The 7817-nt window shown below is 42.3% G+C and overlaps 1 non-coding gene across 1 annotated transcript; it reads left to right on the top strand.

The window, feature by feature from the left end:
* The first annotated feature begins 6866 nt into the window (after nt 1-6866).
* Nucleotides 6867-6973, top strand: LOC116914168. Its single transcript, XR_004389713.1, has one exon. It is a non-coding gene; the product is annotated as a U6 spliceosomal RNA (small nuclear RNA).
* Nucleotides 6974-7817: the final 844 nt, after the last annotated feature.

Here is a 7817-nt window from a genome sequence, read left to right as displayed (position 1 = left end):
TCTAAATATCTAAATATCTGTCCTTATAGACCCATAGATAAGTGTAGCTCTGACCTCTCATCTTTTTGTAACAGATGGGGATTATTATTGAGTCAAAATGGAGAAAATAACTGACTTCCAACTGATACATTTGCACTGCAATCCCCACACATAAGACTCAGGTAAAGAAAATCTCAAAAGGAGGCCATAAAGATTGCAAGAGCCCCAGGACATCTGCTTCTAGATGGTGTCCCCTAGGCCTTGACAGCCTGTCTATTGCTGTGATGAAACACTAAGATCAAAGAAAGTTGAGGAGGAAAAGGTTTACTTGGCTTACACTTCCCCATCACTGTTCATCGTTGAAGGAATCAAGGGTAGGAACTTAAACAAGGCAGGAGCTTGGAGGCAGGAGCTGATATACTGGCTATGGAAGGGTGCTGCTCACTGGCTTGCTCCTTGTGGCTTGCTTTCATCGAGAATCCAGCATCACCAGCCCAAGAGGGCACTGTCCACAATGACCTGAGCCCTTCCCCATTCATCACTAAATAAGAAAATGCCCTATAGTCTTGCCCACAGTCCCATCTTTCTGAGGCATTTTCTCAACTGAGAGTCCCTCCTCTTCAGTGACTCTAGGTTGTGTCAAGTTGAGAGCACACAGCGAGAAATTGCCCAGGAAATCTCACAAATACTGTTGTCTGAACAAGATCACTACAATGGCCCACCCATTGGCATGCCAACATGGACCTGGTTCCATGCCTAGAGGAAGAGTTACATGCTGACAACGGCTGTTAAGAAGGAATCTGTTCGTCTTCTCAAGGAATGAGTTCCTAGGTAGGTTGTCCAATCCCAAGGAGTTAAACTCTGAATAAATGTACTTGTGGACAGTAAGAAGCAGAGTTGGTAGGCTGCATATACATGTGTGCATACATGCTTATATACATGCGTATGTACATACACATACACATTTAAAATATTAATTAAAGAAGATATTATGAATCTGGAAGGAAGGATGGGACATAGAAGAAGGAGGGAGAAGGGTCGGGACTGGTAAAAATATAGTGTTCATGTATCAAGTTCACAAAAAAGAAAAGAATGCTTGCCTGTGTTTGGAAACATGGAGGGAGCAAGAGAGTGAACAGGAGGAAGGCGGGGCAGCTTTGAGAGCTGTGAAACTATTTCCTGTGCTATAGATAATGGTGGTTACATTTAATAATAATGTATCAATATTGGTTCATCATAGTGTCTTAGCATTGGCTTACATAGAGTGTCACTTATGAAACCTTCAGTGGTGCCACATGGAAACTCGTTAACAAGAACAGCCACGTAAGCTAGACTTAATGCCCTTTGTGTGTTCTGGGCTCAGCACTTACCTCATTAGGCATCTTCAGTCTTAGAAGAATTAAGTCATGTTCGTAGCAGAAGGAGGCAATAGCCTTTTACTTCATTCCTCCTCCTTTTTACTCTAAAGGGGAGGACTAACGAGGAAGCTCCTGTTGTCAGAATAACAACAAGGGCATTTTCTGGCAGTCAGTTCATGAGAAAATGTGTCCTGTAATTGGAGCATCCGAGGCTCACCCAGCATCTGTGGTACAAATGAGCCTTCTCAGTATGTGTACAAATGTTAGCGTAATTATTGCAGCTAATACGAATGCAGCCCGGCCAACTTCTTCATTGGAAATTCAGCCCTAAAGAGGGCTTTGTGACCCCTGGGATAGAGCAGAGCCCCAAGCAGCCTTGCAGTCTTGTAGGATACCAGCACCATGGAAATGGCCAGTCCATAGGCTCTGGCAATGCAGAGCTGGTCTGTGGGTCCAGGATTTTCCCCCCTTCCTCCAACCTGCTCAAGACTTTTAAACCAAACTTCCCTTGGCATCATTGTCATGAACAGTACACCATGCCTCAGCCTTTTGCTCCCCTTTCCTGCCTCAAAAGACTGGAATGCAGCGAGTTGCTCTCTCTCTTGCCCCAGACCTTCCAAGGCCACCCGAAGAACTGCCAACTCTTTTCTTTCTCCTCACTGCCAGTTGTCACAAGACTAGTTGTCATGGGCCACAGTCTTGAAGCACAAGCAACCATCTGTCTTGCAAAGTGGGAACTGGCTTGGATGACACTGGCCCCAGTGACAGTCTGGCACAGAATGTAGTGTTGGCAACAAAGAAATGAGAAACACCTTTAAAGGAAAAACATGGGGCCAAAACTGTTATGTAATCCTGAGAGCCGACCTTGAGCTATCAGGCAAGTAACGAGATGGGTCCTGAAATGGGGGTCGGGGTGTTAAGAAAAATGGGAAAGGTAAAGTTCTGCCATCTAAACTTTGCCTGGCACTGAGAATAAAACATATGAAAGAGTGTGCCATGTACTGCAGAGATGGATTAAATGATGAAGTGCCTGCCATACAGGCATGGAGAACTGACTTGGATCCCCCAGAAAGCATGTTAAGGATTAAGGCACAGTAGTGCACAGAAGTAATCCCAGCCCTGCAGAGTGAGAAACAGAAGGATCCGGGGACTGACTGACCAGGCAATCTGGCATAATCAGTAAGATTCAGGTTCAGTGTCTCCATCTCAAGGTTAAGATAGAAAGAAACAAAGGAACATATCCAAAGTTCCAAAGTCAATCTCCAGCCTCCATGCACACATGTGCTCATACATCTACACATGCATACACATATATGCACACATACACTATATATGTTATACAAGACAGAGGACTAAGGTCTCCAGAGTCTATGGCAGGTGTGTCCTTCTGACACCATAAAGCCATGTAGCCAAGGCCAGACAGGCAAGGGTTGTACCCACACGCAAAGACAATGCCTGGATCATGCCCAGTAACAGGGCATCCTGGAGATCCTGCCTCCCACTTTTATTTGTTTTCTGATCCTCTTTGCAGAGAGTCTTTCATCCTTCCCTGTCCCCGACTTCACATGAGGAGCTGAAATGCATGTTGCAGACCTGGCAGTCCTGGCCTTACCCCAGAACATGAATTTGCTGTCTCAGTTGTCTCTTTTCAGGAGATCTGACCCCTTTCACCAACAAGTCGAGCATGACTCACAGGGAAGGGGGGGTGTTAGAAAAAACAAAAAGTGGACCCAGTTCCCTTCTCTCTCTTGTTCTTTCTGTTTCCAAATGGGCCCAATTTCATCTGCATGTGTGTACGCCATTCCTTCTCAGGCCCACCTTGGGAGCAATGAAGTCTTTGCTAAGGAATGCCCCTCTGGCTGTCCTTTCCCTCCCAAGAAAAAGGAGATGCTTCCTGTTCTGTATTCTAGGCAGCAGTGCTGTCTGTGTGCTATTATGTAAAGTCCCTGGGTTGTTAATAGTTTTAGTTTCCCATGCATTTCAAACCTGGGTGATGGAGTACAGATAGGCAAGGGTTGGCTCTAAGCTGATGCAAATTAAAACTGAAAAGATATTAAACTCAAGGAGTCAGGAAGAATATAAGAAAAATCTGCTGTATAAATTAAAGCCAGGACAGGCAAAGTCATATCTTGTCCTACCATTGCTCAGGAAGGCTCGAACCAACATGAAAACACAAATTGAAAAAACAATGCCCCTTTTGTCATTCATTTCAAGTGGGAGTGCCAAAGAGCTAAGACATAGGAGTATGGAGTAGCGATGTTCCTGACATCCTTCCTCCATACAGCTACATGCAGAATTAAGGATTCTGTCTATACTGAGTCAATGGGCTGCCTGTGGTGTGTTTATCATAATCATAGTACTTAGGAGATGGAGACAGGAGAACCAAGAGTTCTGGGACACACACAAACACACATACACACACACACACACACACACACACACACACACACTAACATGAAAGGCATACAGAGTAACAGAAACTCACATGTGTATACATACACAGAGAGAGAGAGAGAGAGAGAGAGAGAAAACAGAGAGAGAGAGAGAGAGAGAGAGAGAGAGAGAGAGATTACATTGAGATTCCATCCCACCCCTGTTAAAATGGCAGTCATTAAAAAACAAGTAACAACAAATGGTGGTAGAGATAAAACAAAGGAAAAACTCCCAGACACTTGTGGTATGGATGTAAAGTAGTCCAGCTACTGTAATAATTCCACAAGAGAGAACTGATCTAACATATGACCCAGCTATTCCACCTCTCAGTATTAACCCAAAACATCCCAAGTTAATGTGTCACAGCGATACTTACCACAGCACTATGCACAATAGATAAGGTATGAAACCAGTGTAGATGTCGAAGGACAGAGTCATGAATAAGGTCATGTGATTTTATATGTAACAGATTTTTCCTCAATAAAGAAGAAAGACTATGTCATTTACATGAAAATGGATAGAACTAGAGATATCTACCAAATTCAGTCTAAGAAATAAAGAGACCTCATGTTTTATCTAATTTATGGGTCTTAGACTTTAAGGATGTATAAAAATGTATGTGCGCTCATGACATAAAAGAAGAAAAACTGGTGGTCAATGTGATGTGCACCTTTAATCCCAGCTCTTGGAGGAAGAGTCAAGAATATCTCTGAGAGTCCAAGGCCAGTGTGGTCTACATGGTAAGTTCCAGGATGGTAACAAATACCTAGTGAAACCTTGCCTCTAATTAATTAATTAATTAACTAATTAATTAACTAAAATAAATGAGAAACTACATATGGAACAAAGGGAACTAATGGGAAAGAAGAAGGCTCAGAAGCAGTAGTGGAGTATGAGGGGAAATTATATTCAAAGTGCACTGTATGTATTCATGAAAATGGCATTAATAATTATGGATTATAATAATAAAATCAAAATGTAAAAATACAGGTTTGCTATTCAATAAAATACACACATATATATATTTCCAAATATGTGTAAATGCATGTTCCCACACATGTATACACACATAATTGCATACAGAAGCATATGTGCATACACACACACACACACACATACACACACACACACACACACACACACACACACACACGAGCCAAGCAGGAGATTCAGCATTCATCCTACTTCATGTATCTTAAATTACTAAAGTACTGAAATAGTAAAATAAAAATTGCAGGTTATGGGGTTGGGGATTTAGCTCAGTGGGAGAGCGCTTGCCTAGGAAGCGCAAGGCCCTGGGTTCGGTCCCCAGCTCCGAAAAAAAAAAATTGCAGGTTATGGGGCTTCCTTTCTCTCATTCTCTGGTGATTAATTCCATCTTTTCTCAGCAGACATGGAGCAGTAGTGCTCAAAATGCAGGTGGAAGAACTGTCTGGTGACCAGACCTTTGTTCTGGTAGCCCTGATATTGGAGAAGGTGCTGCAAATGTGAACAGCCTCGCAGAACATATCATCTGCCTGAGGTTGCTTCACCTTCTGAACACATCGCTTGCTTGCTTGCTTGCTTGCTTGCTTGTTTATTCACTCATTCATTTATGCATGTTTGTGTCTGTGTGTCATATGTGTGAGTGCAAGCTTGGGTGGCAGTCAGGGAACAACTTTGTAGAATCAATTCCTCCTAATGTGGATTCCAAGGCCAAACTTGGGTTTGGGAGCTCACACAGCAAGCATAGAGACCTCTCACTGACTCTTGATCATAGGCTCATAGGCTCAGCACTCAGCAATTTTTCAGTCGACATAAGATAGCTAAATAAAACAGGCGACATAGAGATCCCAAAATTACATGATATACTAGACAAAGCTGTACCCAGTGGAGAAAACACAAAGCATCTCACTGTTCAGTATTCCCCAGTTCCTGATGGTGGGTATTTGGTAAGCAAGACTTTGAGCACATGAAGTGTGAGAAGAAACTGAGTTTGGAGAGGCTGATAGGATCTGTGGCCTTGGGAGAAAGGTCTGTGGTTTTACCAATAACTTGCACCTAAGATTATTGGACTTGTGAGTGTCTGGGATGTTGAAGAATCTATATTTTTCTATCGGAATAGCAAGGTTCTTCTGCTGAGTATAATGAGAGAACAGTAACCAGGATCTGCTAGAGTTGCAGAGCCTGATAGGTGTGTCCTTATCCTCTCTCAGGAGAAGGGAGAGAAGACAGCCAGCACACAGGTGCCACTGGGGCGTGGCAAGGGTTCAACTAGATGCCCTTTGGCCAGTGACTCTTTTTCCTCCCAAGCTTTATGACTTTTGCCAGTCAATGAAAAGTCAGTGACCACAATAGATGCCATCACCCCTGTCTGTAAGAACTGCCAGTATGGAAGCAGAAGACAGATAGACAGAGTGAGCAGAATGTCACCATGCAGCCCTGGACAGCACACTCACTGGAAAAGTACAGCTGGGCCCTGGCACTGTCCACTCTCACCATTAGTTTATTCATCCATTCTCTCATGACCACACTATTTCAACGTAGTTGAAGTACAAGAAAGAGAGATACGAAATACGAAAGAGATCCTTAAAGAGAAAATGAATGAATACCATTAAAAAAACCTACAAAAACACAAATGGTGAAAGGAAATGAAGAACCATTCAATACCCAAAGGTGGAAATAGAATCAATAAATAAACTCAAAATGAAGGAAATATGAAAAGGAAAAATTTAGGAATATGAATGGTATCGTCAGAGGCAAACCTCAACAACAGAATACACTGCACAAGATGCAAGAGAAAACCTCAGGCTTTGAAGATAGGATAAAAGAAATAGATAAAATGGTCAAAGAAAATGTTAAATCTAAAAAAAGCTGGACACAAAACATTCAGAAAATCTGGGATACTGTGAAAAGACCAAACATAAAATTAGTAAGAATATAGGAAGAAGAAACCCAGGTCAAAGGCACAGAAAATATTTCAATAAAACATAGATGAAAATGATCCTAAGCTAAAGAAGGAAATACCTCAATAGGTATAAGAAGCATACAGAACACCAAATAGATTGGACTGCAAAGAAAGTACCCCTGGCACATAATAATTAAAACACTAAATGTGTGCTCACTTCGGCAGCACATATACTAAAATTGGAACGATAGAGAGAAGATTAGCATGGCCCCTGCGCAAGGATGACACGCAAATTCGTGAAGCGTTCCATATTTTTAAAGAACTGGAAGAGCTTGAAGGGGCTCGAGACCCCATATGTACAACAATGCCAAGCAACCAGAGCTTCCAGGGACTAAGCCACTACCTAAAGACTATACATGGACTGGCCCTGGACTCTGACCTCATAGGTAGCAATGAATATCCTAGTAAGAGCACCAGTGGAAGGGGAAGCCCTGGGTCCTGTTAAGACTGAACCCCCAGTGAACGTGATTGTTGGGGGGAGGGCGACAAGGGGGGTAGGATGGGAAGGGGAACACCCATAAAGAAGAGGAGGGGAGGGATGTTTGCCCGAAACCGGAAAGGGAATAACACTCAAAATGTATATAAAAAATACTCAAGTTAATAAAAAAAAAAAAAGTACAAACCAGCTTAAAAAAAAACACTAATTGTATGGAACAAAGAAAGAATATTAAAAGCTGCAAAGGGAAAAGACCAAGTAACATATAAAAGGAGACCTATTAGAAAAACCTGACTTCTCAATAGGGATTGTAAAATCCAGAAGAGCCTGGGCAGATGTGCTGTAAGAGAGGAAACACACAAATCAAAAAAGGGAAAACATATTCACACATACACACACACTCACACACCACACACACACACATACACACACACACACACACACACACACACACAGCCACTACCACCACCAATAGCAATAAAAACAAACAAAAAATAACAGAAATAAAAGACCCTGTTCATTGCTATCTCTCTTCATCAGTGGTCTTGATTCCCTAATAAAAAGACACAGGCTAACAGAAGGGAAACAAAACCAGACTCTGTCCTTCTGCTGCATCCAAGAAATATATCTTAACATCAAGGATAACAATACCCTGAGGCTAAAA

The sequence above is a fragment of the Rattus rattus genome, chromosome 12 (assembly GCF_011064425.1).
Source record: "Rattus rattus isolate New Zealand chromosome 12, Rrattus_CSIRO_v1, whole genome shotgun sequence".
In the NCBI taxonomy this organism is placed as follows: domain Eukaryota; kingdom Metazoa; phylum Chordata; class Mammalia; order Rodentia; family Muridae; genus Rattus; species Rattus rattus.
Note: the sequence above shows the minus strand (reverse complement) of the source record. Positions and strands in the feature narration are given on the sequence as shown.